General features: G+C 43.4%; 1 non-coding gene and 2 pseudogenes across 1 annotated transcript; all 3 read right to left on the bottom strand.

The window, feature by feature from the left end:
- Window positions 1–1469: 1469 nt before the first annotated feature.
- LOC100917618 lies at window positions 1470–5893 on the bottom strand (annotated as a pseudogene).
- A 186-nt stretch (window positions 5894–6079) lies between these two features.
- Window positions 6080–6186, bottom strand: LOC111721257. Its single transcript, XR_002770549.1, has one exon. It is a non-coding gene; the product is annotated as a U6 spliceosomal RNA (small nuclear RNA).
- Window positions 6187–11551: 5365 nt separating this feature from the next.
- Window positions 11552–13698, bottom strand: LOC100921103 (annotated as a pseudogene).
- Between the last annotated feature and the right edge of the window lie 4218 nt (window positions 13699–17916).

Raw genomic sequence — 17916 nt, 5'->3', positions numbered from 1 at the left:
CATCAAATAATTTCAGTAAAGGCTGGCTTACACCCCAATTTAAGGCTTAGAAATCTAGCTGGGACTTCAGGATTGGAAAGATCTGAGAACTTTGCAGACCTGCTTGAGGTTGGGGAATGGGAAACTCTTCACCCTCCAGGCTCCTCTTGCCTTCCAAGCTTGATTGCTATTTGGAAGCCCCAAATCCAGGGGCTTGCTGCAGAATTTCTGAAGCCAGCTATTTTTACTGGAGGCTCAAAGGCAGCGTCCTTTGGGCACTGTGGCAATTTCCATAATGATTTCAAGATGGTCAGAATTGCTAACAGGTTTCCTAGGAGAAATATCTCCTCTTTTCTCTTGTTTACATCTTCTCTCCCCCTTTCCTATGTGTTTCTCTTCCCCCTTCCCCACCCATACTCTTTTCCCACCTTTACTCCTTCTCTTCTTCTAAAGAAGCACAATCTGGGTTTTCTGCTCCAACTATCTGGGGCTTTCTCTTATAAACAGGATGCTGATCCCAGGAGCCTTTCCCTTGCACAGAGCCGGGAATTGTTTTACCCTCAAACATCAAAGGAGGTTCATGATCTGTCTGCACCCTAACTCGGGGATTCTTGTGCGGATGAACAACCCTGGTCCTATATATACACTGGATTTCCAGGCGACACACAGGCTGGATAGGAGAGAGCGGGCCTCGGGGAGAGGGAGAGGCCCCTTAGACAAAGCCCAGACGGGGGTTTTCTGGGAAAAGCCACCATCGAGGCTCGTTGAGGCAGCTCTGACTTTTGCAGAGCACTTCACCAATTGTTTTTATCCTGTCGACCAAATGACTTACCAAAAATGTTTGACTTTCAAGGTGTAACACTATAAATACACCTAGAACAGTTTGCAAGCCCTCCCACCAGAGATACTCATCTTCATTGAATATCCTTGGGATTTACCTGGCCCTCAAATTTTGCCTGTGACTCCAAGAAGATATCTCCCTTACTGGCTCACTCTCCTGCTCTCTACAGCCACTCACCCAAACCTGTTCACCCCTCCTCAATCTTTTCATTGCTTCCCTCCCTCATCTAATAACCTTATACCTTATGTTTACAGAAAAAAAAAAGTTAAGAGCATTCTCCATTTGTCTCTGTTTCTCTCCTCTTCCACATCTCCCCTATCTTTTACCCTCTTCTGTGACCTGCCCTTCCTATATAGAATATCATGGTCCAGGATACCGGTGCTACTTGTCAGACGGAGCAGATTCAGGTTCTTGGAATATAGATTCGGTGCTTCTCTAATTTTTCAGGCCAGCTTACAGTATACAGTCAAATGACAATATTTATTTTGTGGGAACTTGGGGCAGAGCAGGAAAGCATTTTAGAGGGAAGGGGGAGGAGAAGACAAAGAAGGGAATCGGCCAAGGAAGAAAAGGAAATCTTTGGAATGTAACTGGTAAGATTTATTATCTAGATAAGAAAAGATTCCCCTTTCAAGGGTAGAGATGAAAGGGAAAAAGACTAAGCATTTTTACAATTGCAGAAATTATTTTGAAAACTATATTGAAAAGAACCCATGTTTACTATGTCCATAAAGAATTCTCTGTTCATAATCAACTTCAAATAATTTCGCAAATATGTACAAGTTCATGTATGGAGTCCTTCCAGGGGCAGAAGACAGAGCAGACCATTATTTCCTGAAGCCTTCCGAGTTAGACTCTCTCCCGGAGGGATCTGTCTCTTGCTCCCTTATTCTCTCTCCTCTCTCAGTACCAGTCGCTCCCCACCAGGGGGGATTATAGGCCTCTAAGATCACATGGCCCTCAGGAAGGGGGTCTGGTTCGGATAGCCGCTTAGTAGACGAACCAGCACTGACGCGATGGCAGGAGGGGCAACTTGGCAAGAGCCGGGGAAAGGGCAGAGAGGGCAGAGGGGGAGGGCCAGGGCAGCGGCAAAAGGCTCCTGGCAAGCTCGGGGCCTGGGAGCTACAGCCAACCGGGGTACACGTACGGCAGGCCCGCGGCGGCGCTGGTGCTGAGCACTGGGGCAGGGGGCTGTCAAAGTGGAGGGGAAAGCCTGGAGGGGGTCGGGGGGCCCCAAGTCCTGCAACTGGCGTTTCAACCTCTTGCGGGGACTTTGGACCCAGGTTTTGATCTGAACTTGCGCCAGCTGCCTCCTGCCGCCAGTTTCCTCCTCTCTGGGGCGCCCAGTTAGTGCGGGCGTTTGGAGCTCTCCAGAGTGCTGATCTGCTTGGGGGCGAAAGCCCGAAGGGGCGGGGTTTCCGGGCCCTTGGTCAGTCCGCAGTGGCCACTGCTGACCTCCGGAGAAATTTCCTCACCCGGGGACCTGGATTCGAAGGTGGGAAGACCTCCAGAGGTGGCGGTGGCGCAGGTAGGTCTGGGGGCCCGGCACTTGTAGAGGGCGGTTCCGAGATAGTGGACCCGAAAGAACCGTGTCTCCTGCAAGGCCCCCCGGACCGCGGTCTTGCCTTCCAGGGGAGGCCTCAGTCACCGCGGTCGAGGTGTGAGGATTTCTGGTTGCTCTGGGACACCATTCCCCAGAGAATCGGCCTTTGTCATCTGGAGGAAGTTGGAAAGGGGGGGGGAAGGAGGGGGTGGGAAGAGGAGGAGGCGAGGGGAAGCTCTTCTTGTAGACAAAACCGCAAGATCTTTTATCCAGAGGGAGCCAATAATGGCTTCAAACCATTCTCTATCTTTTTTCAAATCTCTGCTAAGTCTCACCTACTTCCAGAAGTCTTTCCTAATTCCTATTCTCCTTTGATGTGTGTGCTTCCCTCCATCTCCTTTTTTCATGTCTAAAATCTCACCTAGAAATGATGTGGCTACTCTTTTAGTTATTACTAAATTAATTATTACTGGGTTATTACCCAGGACCATGGGCAGAGGCTACCCACACCAGCCACAGGAACTTTCACTTGTACCCTTCTTGGCAATTACCTTTGCTATGGAAGGAGGCTGCTGGTTTTGTGTGTGTGTGTGTGTACAGGTATATATAGACATTATACATATACACACATAAAGGCAGAATCTAGTTTTACAGTTACACACACCCATAAACAATATAATTTATAGATAGATACTATTTGCACATAACTCTTTGCATGCTTGCTTTCTTTTTAGACTGACCTGCTTGAGCAGGGAGTGGTTTAGGTTTTCTTTTGTTTTGTTCTCCTTGTTATCCTCGGGGCTTGGCAGTGTCACCCATCACAAGCAATTATTGAAATGCTTGTTGATAAAATCAGTTGTTCAGATACGCTGCTTTGGGTTCTTTTTGTAAGAATAGAACCCAAAACATGGAGAAATGATTGAAACTAAAATTGCCATGAATAGTTCAATTCCATTTGAAGATAATAAATAAGATTCCTACATTATATATTGCGCAAAATGATAAGACAAGGAGAGGAGATAATATTCATATTAGATACTCTCCTCTTCTAATGAAGGCATATTATATTACTGAATGGGATGGGGGAAACATGTGAGACAGAAAGCCAGCTTGATGAGAAACAGAAAGCTTTTGAAAAGTCTTGAGAGATCAAACACTAACCTTAATTTCTAACTCTCAGAGGGGGACAAAAAACCTCTGATAAAACATGGCTGGTGTGAATGGTATACCACCAACTATTTTACATGACTGTTTTTAGAGCTATGGATTATGTGGCTAGGAACAATTGACTGTAGAAAAGACTTTGCATCACTTTTCTATAATAAAGGTCTTTTTAAAAAGTAAACAATTCAAATATATAACAGGAACAAATTCTGTAATTGATAAATTGTCAAGGAAATGGATGATGTAGGGGTTTTCAAAAGAGAGCCCACTTCTCAATAGCCACATAAAAAATGCATCCACCCCAAAAATGCATAGGATATTTTTAAAATGTTTCAAATCATTAATAATTGGAAACATACAAATTACAAAATTCTACCTCAGTCAGATTGATTATTTGACCAAAAAAGCGAAAATATCAAATATAGGAAACTCTCTTGGAAAAACTAACAGTGACATTCTTTTGATGTAGTTCTAAGTTGTTTTAGTCAATTTGTAAAGCAATTTGGAACTATACCTAAAATGTCACTGATCTGTGTGTACTCCATAAATTCTACAAATAAACCAACAAAATAGGAAGAATTTTACAAAGCTGACCACATATGTCTGCTTACTTAGCCTTGGGTTTATTAGCCCTTTAGGATATTTTTTACCTCAGAAAAAGAGACAGAAAAGAACCACAAAACTAGACGAACCAGAACATTGTCATGTGCCAGCAGATCATCAGGGAGAATTCAAAATATATAACAAACTACAGTTCAAGGCAGAATATGTGATAGTACAAGAAATTATATTCATAAGTTTCCAGCTTTACTTTACAGGTGATTCTTTTGTGCTGTGTACATTTTTTTAAAACTTTTTTTTCCTTCTCATATTCCCTTACTTAACTATAGACTATTAGGGGAAGGTGGAGAGCATGAGAAACACACATATATATCTTTCCTATCCCTCCTAATTCTTTTCTTTAATTTTGCTCCTTAACTTGCCTTGATATTAATTTCCCCCCACCCATGGATCCTTCCCTTGTCTTCTCCCCATCCATTTATTCCTCCTCCTTATTAATTTTTTCCTCCTCCTTTATAAATTTTGAAGGGTGCTATACCCTTCATGGTATATGTGGTATTGTCTATTTAACCCATTGCCCATGTCAATAGGTTGTTAGAACTAGAAATCCTTCTCCCCTCTAATACCTGTGTCTATTGTTCCTCTTCACCTCATTACTATTTTCACCTTAACTCTTCAGTCTTTCTCTTGAGCTACCTTATTGCTGATGTCAGTATTAAACATATGGTATACATTGGCATGTTTAAAGACATAATTTGTCCATGTTAAGTTCCTTGAACTTAATCTTTGATATTGAGTTTTATATGTTAATTGAATTTGGGTTTGGTTGCTAGAAAGTTCTGAAAATCCACAAATTCATGAAATGTCCATTTCTCCTCATTGAATATTAAATTTACTGACTTATACCACCTGCTTCCCAGAATCTTCCCCTGGAAATTTTCTTCAGCAAGTTCTTGTACCTCTTTTGCCATTTGGGCCAGTTCTGATTTTTAAACAGTGCTCTTCTTCAGTGACTTTTTGTAACTTTTTTTTTTAAACCAATTAGGTTTGGATTTTAGGGTATGATTTCTTTCACTATTTTTTTGTGCTTCTTTGACCAAGCTGTTAATTTTCTTGCATCACTTATTTTCCTTCCCAGTTTTTCCCTTTACCACTCTCATCTTTAAAACTTGCTGCAATTTTTGTTGAACTTGGCTCCACTTAGGATTGTTCTTTGAGACTTTCCATGTAACTGATTTCCCATTGTTGCCTGCCTTGCTACCTTAGCAATTTTCTATGCTTACTCATTTTTCAGCTTCTTACTGGACTTTGGATTTTATGTTAAAGTTGTTCTGCTCATCTTAGGGTGAGGAGATATTGTCTTAACCCTCAAGCTTTTTCATCCTACTGTTTTTAAAACTAGTTCTAGTGGTCTCCAGATCTTCAGTGCTTCCAAAAGAGTATGATCTTGGGAGAGGTGTGGTCACTCCCAGAATAAGGAGCAGGAGAGTATTACCCAGAGAGGGACATTGCTCCCTTGAAACCACAAGTGCTAGTGCTCCTCTCTGCCTTGGAATTCCACCAGGACCCCCGCTCAGTTGTGAGTGATCACAAGCCCTCCCCTGCACTCTGAAACGGCGAACCAGGAACTGCTTATGGATAATAAGCTTGCAGATCAGTGCTACCCCCTAGTGTGGGAAAGGATTACTTGTAATTCCTGTGCCAAGTTGTCTGACATCTTTTTCATCTTTCAGGTAAGAGCTCCCAAAGCAACTGTTGCCACTACTGTCACTCCCATCCTCAAGGCCCCCACAGACCTCTTTCATTGATTCTTAAATTGACACAGGCTGAGAAAATGTCTCTCTTTGAGCCTTTGTTGGTCTGCCACTCAAATTAGTTTCAGGAGTCATTGTAAAGTTGTTTAGAGAAGAATGTTGGGAAAGTTCAACTGGGTGGCTGCCATGTTGGTTCTATGCACCTCTTTCTCCATTCCATATACTTAAAAAAAAAAAACAAAGAAAACATACTTAATGAATTTGTATATCTCCCTGGTGCAAACGCCTTGCTAATCTTCTCTGTATCATTCCAATTTTCGAATATGTGCTTTCAAAGCAAGCACCCATTCCATATCTTTTCTAAAAATATTCATTTAAGATTGCTGGCATCAGACATGCTAGTGAGACCTCCTGGATTATTTCTCTAAAACCCTGACAATTAGTCCTACCATCTGTATAACCACATATCATAGCTTTTAAAATTGCCTGTACTCTCTTGATAAATTTTTAAAATATAGTTCATTTTTATAACTATTAAAATCTTTGATCCATTTATTTTCTGACTATCAGACCAAATCGATGGTATTCTGCTATTTATAAGATTATCCCCGGTTTCTCTTTCTGCCATTTGTTACATCAGTTCAGACTCAACTAAATCCTTCCCTGCATCCTTAGTTGGGTAGGACTAAAACCCTGGATTCTGATTGATGACCTCTGTGACAGATGCTCCCAAACAGACCTGGGGAAAAAATACTTTATTGATATGGGTGGCACAAGGCAAAGCCTTTTAGTGAGCACCAATACCACTGGAACACCAATTCATTGATGACTGTTCAGACTTCAATAGAGTCCTGTGTTAGTCCTTTTGGTGCTCTTAAATAGAACGTTTTTATTATTATTTTTAATAATAGGTTTTAATTTAATTTTAAATAATGGCTTTTTATCTTAAACTATATGCAAAGAGTTTAATATTCACTCACATCTTCCCTTTTCTGAAATGTCCAAACATACTGTCACAGACTACCTTATTGTTTATCTCACATGCTAACAGTCTCTTATTTCTCAGGTACATATGATTTCATCTGATTACACACCTGATAGAAAGTCAGAATCCTAATTATTCTCACAGTCCATCATCCCATGTATCATCAAAATCTGAACCTGATGCTAATACCACACAAATCTATATCATACTTACATGCAGGTATACCGGCTCCAAATCCTGTCCTCTTTTTTCCAGTGTTAAGCTCAATATTGAGCATTTGGAGTCCTTCCCCCTTCAGTGATTGCTGGTCTACAAGATGGCAGACACCCATGTAGGAGAAGAGGTATTCTCAGAGAGTCCTATGTTGTGGGTGAAGCCATAGCCAAGAGTTCCTGAACTCACTCTCCCTCTTAGCCTCTAAGTTTCCTTTTAGTCAAATAAAGGATTCATCCATTTTTATGTTCCCCTACTGTGCCCAGCCCAGGGTCTTGCCCAGAGAAGTTATCAATCAGTGTTTGCTAAATTACTTTACAAGATGTTATTTTAATATTTGTTGCAAAATATTCAGAACTGGATTAGGTGTGCTTACAAAGACAGGATCCATGTTTTTTAGTAGTAAAATGAACTCCTGTACAAGGAGTGAAGAAATCCCTCTAAAAATCCGTGCAGACTGGCCTCTTCTCTGGTACTTGTCCTTGAGAGGGAACTGAAATGAAATTACTTGCCCAGGAGCACAAAGTCAAGCTGCTTTCCTGGCTCCAAGGCCAGGCTTCCATTTACTGTTACTCTGTCTCTTATGGATATGTATACTTAAGATTTATCCATTGTTAACCAGTCTTGTGCCAGAATCCAGAGCAATAGATATCAACTACAGATGTATTAGTGAGTGAGTCTTTGTAGGGAATCCAAGTGAGGAGTCCCGGTGAGTCTCGGGCATGCCTTTGTGCAAATTTGTTTAGAATTTTGAAATGCACTCCTAGCTAACAATCTGATCAATCTCAGGAAGCATTAAGAGGATTGGCCATCCTCCTGGCATCTTTATTAAGGAATATCTTTTAGGGCAGGCATATGGTTACTCCAGAAACCTGGTCAGTTCATATGCATATAATATGTAGAGTGACTGACCAAGAAGTGGAAAGAATCAACTGCTTGACACTGTCACACAGCTCTGCCTTGCTTCCATGGGCTCTCTCCATCCCTGCCTGGCCACAGAGGCCAAGAAGGCCCCTGGCTCTTCTGCTTCTATCCTTCCTGGGGACTAAGGATTCTCTCCAAATGTTCTCCCGAGGATTAGGCTGGTGGCCTTCACACCACAAGCGAAGGCACAAGCTCGGCTGGACTCTAAGCTCTGCATCTCCCAAGAATGGCTCTAGAAATTACCAAAAAAAAAACCCTGCTTCATTGGCTCCCACAAATTCCCAGAGCAATGGGAATAAATAACTAAGAGCAGTAATAACCCCTCTCACCCAATGGATGCTATGGGATGGTACAAGTATCTAATACAAACTGTTAATATGAATACTGTCCTCTGCATTGAGGCACACATCTGTCAGAAACTTCTTTAATTTCATGAGCAGTTTATATATATAAAATATAATTTCCAATTGTGTAGTACTGTTAGTAAGCAGTTACTTGCAGTTGTATTTTTATAATTCTTATGTCTATATCTTGGTAGGAGATTCCAAAGTACTTTATATATTTTATAGTAATCGAAAGTGATATTACTCTTTATCTTCCAACTGAGGTTTATTGGTGTTAGGTTGAAATGACAATTATTTGTGTGGATGTTTTTATCTCTTGGAAATTTACTAAAAGTATTGTTTCAATTAATTTTTATTGGAATCTAAGTTCTTTAGGTGTATCAATATATCATCTGCAAAGGTGATAACTGTGAATCTTCTTGGCTTCCGATAGTTATTCCCTCAATTTTCTCATACCATGTCAAACGGTGACAGTGAACATCACTGTTTCACCCTGAATTTATAGGAAAAGATTGTAGTTTATCTCCATTATAGATAATGTTAGCTCTTGATTTTAAATATATTCAATTTGATTTACTTATTCAGTGCTGTGTCCATCAAACAACCAAGACTATCTGAAAAAAGTTTAAAAAAATAACTCATCTGGAAGAAATAAAGGTTAAAATATCAAGGGAAGTAATGGGGACAAAATAACAAAGGAAGGTAGTCTAGCAATATCGGATCTCTAACGATATTATAAAGCACTAACCCTCAAACCCATCTGGTTCTGGCTAAGAATAGTGAATTGATGAAAGAAATTAGGTACATAAGATATAATAGCCAAAGACTATAGTAATCTACTGTTAAACTCAAAGACTTCTGGGATAAGAACTCACTATTTGACAAAACTGGGGGGGGGGTGGAGAGGGCATTGGACACAAAGTATGTATAGAGCAGTATCTCTTAATTTATACCAAGATAAGTCTGAATGGCTATATGAGTTAGAGATAAAGGGGGATAATCAAATTAAAAGAGCAAAGAATAGTCTATCAAACTTATAGGAAGAGAAAATATTTTTGATCAAATGGAGAGAACATTGCAAAATGCATATAGATCATCTTGATTAAATTAAATTTTAAAAGTTTTTACACAAACCAAACCAAATGCTACCAAGATTAGAAGGAAAGCAGAAAGCGGGAAAACAATCTTTACTGTAAGTGTCTCCCATAAAGGCTTCATTGGTGAAATATGAGCCAAATTATAAGAATAAAAAGGATTCCTGAAGAGACAAATAGAAGGATATGATCAGGCAGATTTCAAATGAAATAATCAAAGCTATCTCTAGGCATATGAACAAGTGCTCCAAATCACTTGATTGGTGATTAAAGCACCAATGAGATACCACCTCACCTCTTTCAGATTGGCCAATGACAAAAAAGGAAAGTGATAAATGTTAGAGACAGGGAAAATTGAAACACCTAATGTAGTGCTGGAGTCCTGAACTAATCCAACCATTCTCAGTTATTTGGAACTATGCCCAAAGGGCAACCAACAGTGCGTACACTTTGATTCACAAATACCACTGATAAGTTTGTATCCAAAAGAAATCATGAGAAGGAAAGGATATAAGTACAAAAATATATATATGAATATGCAAAAATATTTATAGCAGTCCTTTGTGGGGTATAAAAATATTAGATATTGAGGGGAGGCCCATCAATTGGGGAATGGCTGAATAAGCTGTGGTATAAGAATATAAAGGAATATTATTGTGCACTAAGAAATGAACAGGCAGATTTCAGAAAAACCCAGAAAGACTTATACAAACTGATACAAAGTGAATGAACAGAACCAGGAGAACACTGTGCACAGCATCAGCAACATTGTATGATGATCAACTATGAGTAACTGCTCTTCTCAGCAACAAAATGATCTAAGAAAAGTGCAAGGAACAAATTAAAGAAAATGCTATCCATATCCTGATAAAGAATTCATGGACTCTGAATGCAGATTGAAGCACTTTCTTTTCTTTTTCACTTTTTCCTTTTGATCTTTCATACTGTGACTCATGTTGAATTATGTCTTACATGATAGCTCAGGTATAAACTAAATCAAACTACATCCATTATTCAGAAGAGGGGAGAGGAAGGAAGGAGGGAGAAAACTTGGGAATCCAAAATCTTGTAAAATAAATGCTGAAAAGGAAGGTGGCCTAGCCATAGAGACCTAATCCCATATTTATTAAGAGGCAGTCATCAAAATCTTTTGGTGGATTAAGAGTAGAGAATCGCTGGAATAGATGAAGTATACAAGACACAGTGGTCAATGACTAGTGATCAAGTGTCTGATTAAATCCAAAGATCCCAGTTTCTGGTATGAGAGCTTTCTATTTGACAAAAAATTGCTAGGAAAATTGGAAAATACTCCGACAGTTAGGCTTCGACTAACATTTAACACCCAACACCAACATAAGGTAGAAATGGGTTCATGATTTAGAAATAAAGGGAGACAACTTGTCCGGAGAAGGGAGGAAATTTTGGGTAAAGAAGTAAAAAGCATTATGAAACACAATCAGTATTTTTGATTATGTTAAGTTAAAAATGAGGTGAGGGGAGTGTAGAGAGAAATAACTATATAAAAAGATGCGAGATAATAGATGATAGCAAACAGGCCTATAATTAATGAAAGATGACATTAATAGAGATTAGTGAATAATTAGCTATCATAAGATATAATTCAACAATAGTCACAGTGTGAAAGAACCTGATCAAAGGGAAAAATAATGAGATGACAGATCTAGAGAAATATTATGATGGCCAGATGATAAGACTATTCCTAGGGATCACTATCATCTCATTGAACTGAGCTTAATTGAATTAGACCCACTCCAGTGGTAGAGTTAAGTGAGACCTGAGTCTCTAGGGTCCTCAATCTATGGCCCGCAGGCCAGATGTAGCAGCCAAGGACAATTATCCCCCTCACCCAGGGCTATGAAGTTTCTTTATTTAAAGACCCACAAAACAAAGTTTTTGTTTTTACTATAGTCTGGCCCTCCAACAGTCCCCCATATTTTACTGGTGAGAAAACTGAAGCCCAAGGTCCCACAGCTACAACACCCAAGCCTTCCTCACTTCCAAACCCAGGCTCTCTCTCCACTAGGCCGTACTGCCCTCAGGTGATTCCTACCCCAAGCATATAAACCCATGAGAAACTACCAAAAACACACGTATAAACAAACCAAAACTTTATTTATAAGAAATTCTAGGAAAAAAATTATCAACTTTGAATCCAAGTGTGAAGGAAGTCCCTTCAAAATGAATTTTTCTTCGTACTCCCCCCTCCCAAAAAAGCCAAACAAATTGCATTGGAGTCCTTAATAGCTATAATTGAAATCAGAGAATCACCCACTGCCCTTTTCACCAGAATTGTCAGAAGGTTCCCAAGCAGACCCCCACCTGACCTGCAGCTGTGAGGTATCTGCTCAGAACACTTCCAGCCAGGCCCCCCCACTCCACTTCTCTTGGAGGCAATTAAAGTAATTCAACTTGCAATGTCTAGAGGGGTGTATCTGGCAGCTAGAACAGAAATTTATAATTTTAATGGCACTTATGTCTAAAGGCATCCTGCTGGTAAGAGGCAGCCCCATTCACCCCAATCCCTTACCACTATCCAAAGTGCTTCAGATGATAAGCAAGTTGAGAATAAACACAATGTGAGTAACCAAAAAAAATGTTCTCCAGTCTGGTCTTGAGGGTCACTGAATGGGGACCACTTCGGAGCAGGGCTGCTCACCAATAACACAAACAAGGTCTTCTGGGTCACAACAGGGGTGGTGACCTGGCTCCAGACACCAATTACACCAAGCCCAGGGGCAGGAGAGAGAATCACTGGTGCCCTGGGCTCCTGAGGCAGGGTCTCAGTTGGGGGAGGAGTCCCTCCTGCCACAGACTGCAGGAAGGCAGAGGAGGCTGCTGAAGATGAGGACCAGACTGGACAGAGAGCCTCCAGGGAGCTGGCTGTCTCCGGGGCCTCTGGCAGGTTGAGAAGCTGGGGATGGGGGGGAGGCTGCGCACTCAAGGAGGAATGGAGTCTTTCCTTGCCTGGTCAGGATACCCAGGCACCGAGGTAGTCGTTCTTGCTCAAGAAGGGAAACAAAAGCAAAAATCCAACACAAACCGATTAACAAAGAAACACAGGTGGGCCCCTCCAAGAGGGTCCTGGAGAAATCCTGATGATGCCTGAAAGGGCAGGATCAGGGTAAGGATGTACCTGCTCACTGGATTGTGCAACAGTTGAACCCGCTGGCCTCCCTCTGCTCAATATTGGGGTGACTGGGGTGACTCTTGGGCTCCTCCTCAGCTCGGATCCTACGGATTTCACGAACTAATTCATGGAAGGCTTGCTCCACACCTTGTCCAGTCTTGGCTGATGCCTCCACATAAGTGACCCCTAAATTCCTGGCCATCTCCTCGCCCTGTGTGGGGTCCACCAGTCTGTCGGTCACGTCTACTTTGTTGGCCACCAACACCACGGGTACACGGTCGGTACCCTTGAGCCTCCTTAGATGGTCCCAGAATAAATTCACGTTCTCAAAAGAGTGGGGGTCATTCACTGCATAGACAAAGAGAAATCCCTCTCCCCAGTGCACAGAATGGTTCCTGAGAGGGTAGTACTCTGCAGTACCTGTGGTATCCACGATGTGCAGCTGGCACCGCTCTTTGTTCACCACTGTTTTCTTACGGTAGAAATTTTGGATGGTGGCGTCATGCTGGGTCGCAAAACGATGCTCAGTAAACTGCATGGTCAGTGCAGTCTTGCCCACAGAACAGGTGCCCATCACCGCCAACTTATACATCTTGGTTCTGCGTCTGTCTGGATCACCTATGGAGATATGGACACAAGAAGCCATGAGAACTGGGAGGGGCTCAAGTGGTCTCGTCTACTTTCCAGGCTGCAAGGAAGGGCTGCAAGAAGTCAGCCCATTGCACTGGAGGTCACCTCTCGGGAGGAAGACTTTCCTCCCGCCTCCAGCCTCAGTGGCCTTCTTTGCCAATTCTCTTCCTGCCCCCTGTCAGTTCTCTGGGGCCCCGTTGAACAACGCTGAACCCTCCCCCCAGGGACAGAACTTCAGATACTGGAAATCCCTGAATCGCCTGCCTCTTCTGGCCAATTCCAAACCCACTGGAGCACGTGGGCTCCAGGGCCTCCCATCCTGCCTGGCTTCTCCAAGACACCCTCGGATTCACTGGGGCCCGTCTCAAACCCCGAGACCCAGAAGACGCTGAGGTCAATTCCTAAGGCTTGTAGGAGGCAAGAATAGTGCTAACTCTTTCTGCAGGCCATGCTCTTCCACACTAATGTAGCCCACAGGGCTTCGGTTTGGGTGGCTGCCGGGTCTGCAGCTCCCGCATCAAAGGGGCCGAGAGTCTCTGCCCGGCTCGGCTGCAAACTGGGCTCCCCCAAGTGTACCTGCAATAGTACAAACCCAAAGTTTGTAACATTGTATGGGCTCAGGCAGCTAAGGTGGGGGGAGGGAGGCCAGCCCAGCGGCACTGCCGGCACTATTCCGGCCCCACGAGGAGCCAAGCTCGGTCAATGCCTCCCGCATTGATGCAGTCCAAGATGGCACTGGCTTGGGGTCCACTTGCTCCCCACCCCATTGCTGCTGAGAGCCGGCCTCTACATACCGCTTCGGAGCTGTAAAAATCCCCAGCCAGCTCGCAGTCACGTCTAGTCTGTAAGGGTGGAAGAAATTAGAGCACCGGGACTGAGAGGCCCTGCTCCTCCGTAGTGCAGGGACTACCGGGAACGTCCCGTCTCCAGGGTGACTTGGGGAACGCCGCCCCTAGGCAACAAAGGCTCCTGGGAACCACGCCCCCACTTCTTTGGGATGTTGGGAACCTCCCTCATTTTGGAAGCTCTACCCCAAAGGAAATTGCTTAGCCCCACCCCTCACTGTGAGAGTCTGTTGGGACCCCTGGCTTACCCTCGCTGGAGCTTTGATTATCCTGCGGGCCCCTGCTTTTGGAGCTCGGGAAACCTCACCGTGGCTGCACGATGATTTCCCCCAAGGATTTCTGCTGTGTGCCGAGCTCTGTGGTGGATGGGGGGGATATAAGTACAAAGAATGAAACTGCTTCTCCCGTCAGACAGGAGAGCAATCCGACATTTGATGCCCTTCCCAGCCTGCCCCCCACTCCGGGTCTGTTACTCACACATCACAACCCAACGGAAGCAGCCTTCTTGTCATTCGTCACACACCTCTCCCTCCCGAGTTCCTCTGCGTCGGCCACCCCAGGGCTTGGAAGTCTCTCCCTCCCTCCTGCCCCACCTGGAAATTACTGGCTTGCTTCAGGATGCAGAGCCATCGGCTGCAGGAGGCCCTTCTGGTTCCCCTCGCCCCCAGCACCCATCCCTGTGCCTCATCCAGTACCAGTTAGTGCCTCTTTCCAAGTTATCCCGTCTCTGCTTTGCATGTGTTCTGTATTTTGTGCCCACGGAGCTTTTATGAGCCTGAGGGAGCCTCATCCTAACTCCTACACTCAGTGATGAACCTGGTTCTCCAGAGCAAAGCTCCTCCTGTGTCATGGCTTGCCCTGACAGAAGTGAGGCTGACCTGTGGCTAAGGGCTTGAGTTCCCATTCGGGTGTATCCTTCCCCAGTGTTTACCAACCTTTAAGTTCTGTATCCCCCCCCCCCCCCTATAGCTTTGAAACTAGCCAAAGGTGCGGGAATCATTTCACCAGTTGATATCAATTAGCTTTCATAAAGGAAGACTTATTGAGAGGACAGCAAGAATAGCTGTTACAAAGTGTTTTCTGAATGCGGCAGCACCCCCTCTCCCTACACCCCCTCAGATGGAGAGAAAGCCAGGACTCCATGTTTAAGTGGTTGCTCCATCTTATTTGCTCCTTCATATTGACTGTGGCTGAGGAGACGATGGATGGATGCATGGATGGGTTTTTCTTCTAGGCTACCTTGTCCCGATCTGGATGCTGGCTCAAGCAGAGTCCTCGGACGTCCTTTGTCACTTAGTCCAGCCAACTGCAAATTCTGGTACAGAGTCCAGTTCCTGGCCATGTGGCAGCTTGTTTAGCTGACCTTCTGTATCTCCCAGGCTGCTGGGTAAGTGTTAGTTAAAGCAGACTTAGACTTATCCATCTGCCTTTGGGGTTTGTACCTCAGCTCAGTGGATTGGTGGTTTTTTCCTTTATTGTAAATAAAACTTTTCATGATTACCATGGAAGTGACTGAACAAAGGAAAGGTTTATAACTGGCTAGGAATGACTGTACAGAACATAACTAACAACTTCATCATTACATGTTTAACACCAGGGACACTCAAACCTTTGTTCATTTTCCAGGACAATTCAGTCTTCACAAAAATACCCGTCCCACTCCCATCAGCGTGGAGGATGTTGTCCACATGGAGTAGTGGCTCGGTGGAGCATGCTCGGAAGCCTGAGGAGACAAGAGTACAGTCTCCAAATTCAAAAGCAACATCGGAGAAATTGAGGTAGGAAACTGAGAAAGAAAGGTGTTAGCTTCAGAAAGGTGGTGAAGACGACCTTCAGCTCTTGCTGTTTGTCTTAAATGGGGGGGCTTTGCTTTGAGTTGGCCCTTCTCGTTGACATATTTGGCAAAATCAATATTCAAGAGGGAGTAATATTTAATAACAATAATACACATTTACCTGATTTACTATAAGGCTGGGGGATTCAGAGATTTTCTGCCAGAAAGGTTATTGGGGACCATCATGTCCACCTTCTTAATTCTCTAGGTGAAAAAATAGCCCCAGAGAGGACAGGTCACTTGATTCAAATCATACAGTGTTTTGGTCAGTGTGAAGATCAGGATGGTCTTTAGCCATTTTCCACTTAAAAGTTCAGCTTTCTGCATGGCAAAATCCTTCCTGGCAAACCATGATCCTCATGGTTTCCAGGTATGGGTGGGGTCTTGAACTGGAGCTCTCTGGGAGATCTTAAGGCATTTCCATTGTGTGTAATTTACTCTTCTACATCTTTGTCCTCTCGAGCCCCTGCATGGGTGGTTTAACAGGAACACCAGGCCTGAGTTGGGTCTCCAGGCCTAGTACAGGTACTGTGAAGTCTCACAGACAGTTCTCGCTCCTGCCTCGTGCCCTTCGCTCCTGCCTCGTGCCCTTCGCTCCTGCCTCGTGCCCTTCGCTCCTGCCTCGTGCCCTTCGCTCCTGCCTCGTGCCCTTCGCTCTCTCTTCTCTGGGTGGGCTACATTTGGCAAGTAAGGTCATCAGGGTGGACAGCAGAACTCTCCCCTGCTACTCTGGTCTCCCCTGCTGTCCAGTGGTCAGGTCAAATGACTTTGAGTGATGATGGGTCTCATTTCGGAGACCCTGACGGACTCTGTTTGACACACACAGGATCACGTGGGAGACCAGGGCAGGGAGAGTCCTCTCCAGAGATCCTCTCTTCCATTTGAGCTGGGAAACTGCCTTTATGTACTGTAGAACAAATACCCTTGTGGAGAAAATCCCCAAACATTTTATCCCTCTCTTAAAAAGAGTAATAGGAAGGTGGGTCACAAAACACATAGTATTTATTGTCATGTTCTCTACGATAGGAATTCTTAATCTTTTTGGAGATGACTTTGGTGGGCTCCTCTTCCCAATATATCCATGTAAATATAAAAAGAGAACCAATAAGATCGCCTGAACTTATTCTCAGGATTATAAGAGCAACTAACTTCCTCAGCCCTCACTCATATATGACCATCAACCAGTTGACTCCACTGGCTTTTAGAAAAAAAGATAATACTTTCCTTTTTTTAAAAGGAGAAAAACATAACAGCACATCTCATCTGCAGAATATGTGAATGCTCAACACTTTCCCTTCTCTCACTGTCAGTGGGTTGGTTTTTTCTGAGTGTGCTTTTCTACACTGTATAACTGGTATGCACGGAGTTAATACATTCCTGCCTGTTGAATTCCTTTAACAAATTACTTATGATTATATTTTTAAAGTTATTTTTAAATGTAAAGCCCATGTAATGTCGTGACTAGAGCTTGCCTTGGAGGTAGAAAGGCTTGGATTAAGTCCTGCTGGTGTGAACCTGGGCAAATCCCTCAACTTCTCATTGCTCTCGGAGAAAAAAACGGAAGTCAACTAGGATTTCTTGAAGCCTACTCAACAAATAAATATGATTAAATAAAGCGAGATCTATAAAGCATTTAGTACAGACTGGCATATAGTAGGTACTCAAATACTTGATCCTCTTCTCCCCCCTCTTATGTGCTAGGAAATGTGCTGAGCTCTGAAGACACATCTTGTTGAAAAAGGCAAGAAACAGAAACCTACAATCCAATGGGGGAAATACCATGCAATCAATTCTGTATAAGAAATAAATACAGGATGAAGTAGCTGGGATTTCAGAAGAGAAACTTTAGGTTGAGGAGGATAGGAAAGGCTTCTTGCAGGAGGTCGGGCTTCCCTACAACTTGAAGGAGCCAGAGAAACAAAGGGGGATATGAGGAGGGAGAGATTCTAGCCATGGGCACAGCTACTACAGAAGGCCAGGAGCCTAGAGGCAGAGTGAGATGTGCCAGGAACAGCAAGGGGGCCGTTTTCACTGCATCAGAGAATTACAGAGGAGGT

The sequence above is a fragment of the Sarcophilus harrisii genome, chromosome 5, assembly GCF_902635505.1.
Source record: "Sarcophilus harrisii chromosome 5, mSarHar1.11, whole genome shotgun sequence".
Lineage (NCBI taxonomy): Eukaryota > Metazoa > Chordata > Mammalia > Dasyuromorphia > Dasyuridae > Sarcophilus > Sarcophilus harrisii.
Note: the sequence above shows the minus strand (reverse complement) of the source record. Positions and strands in the feature narration are given on the sequence as shown.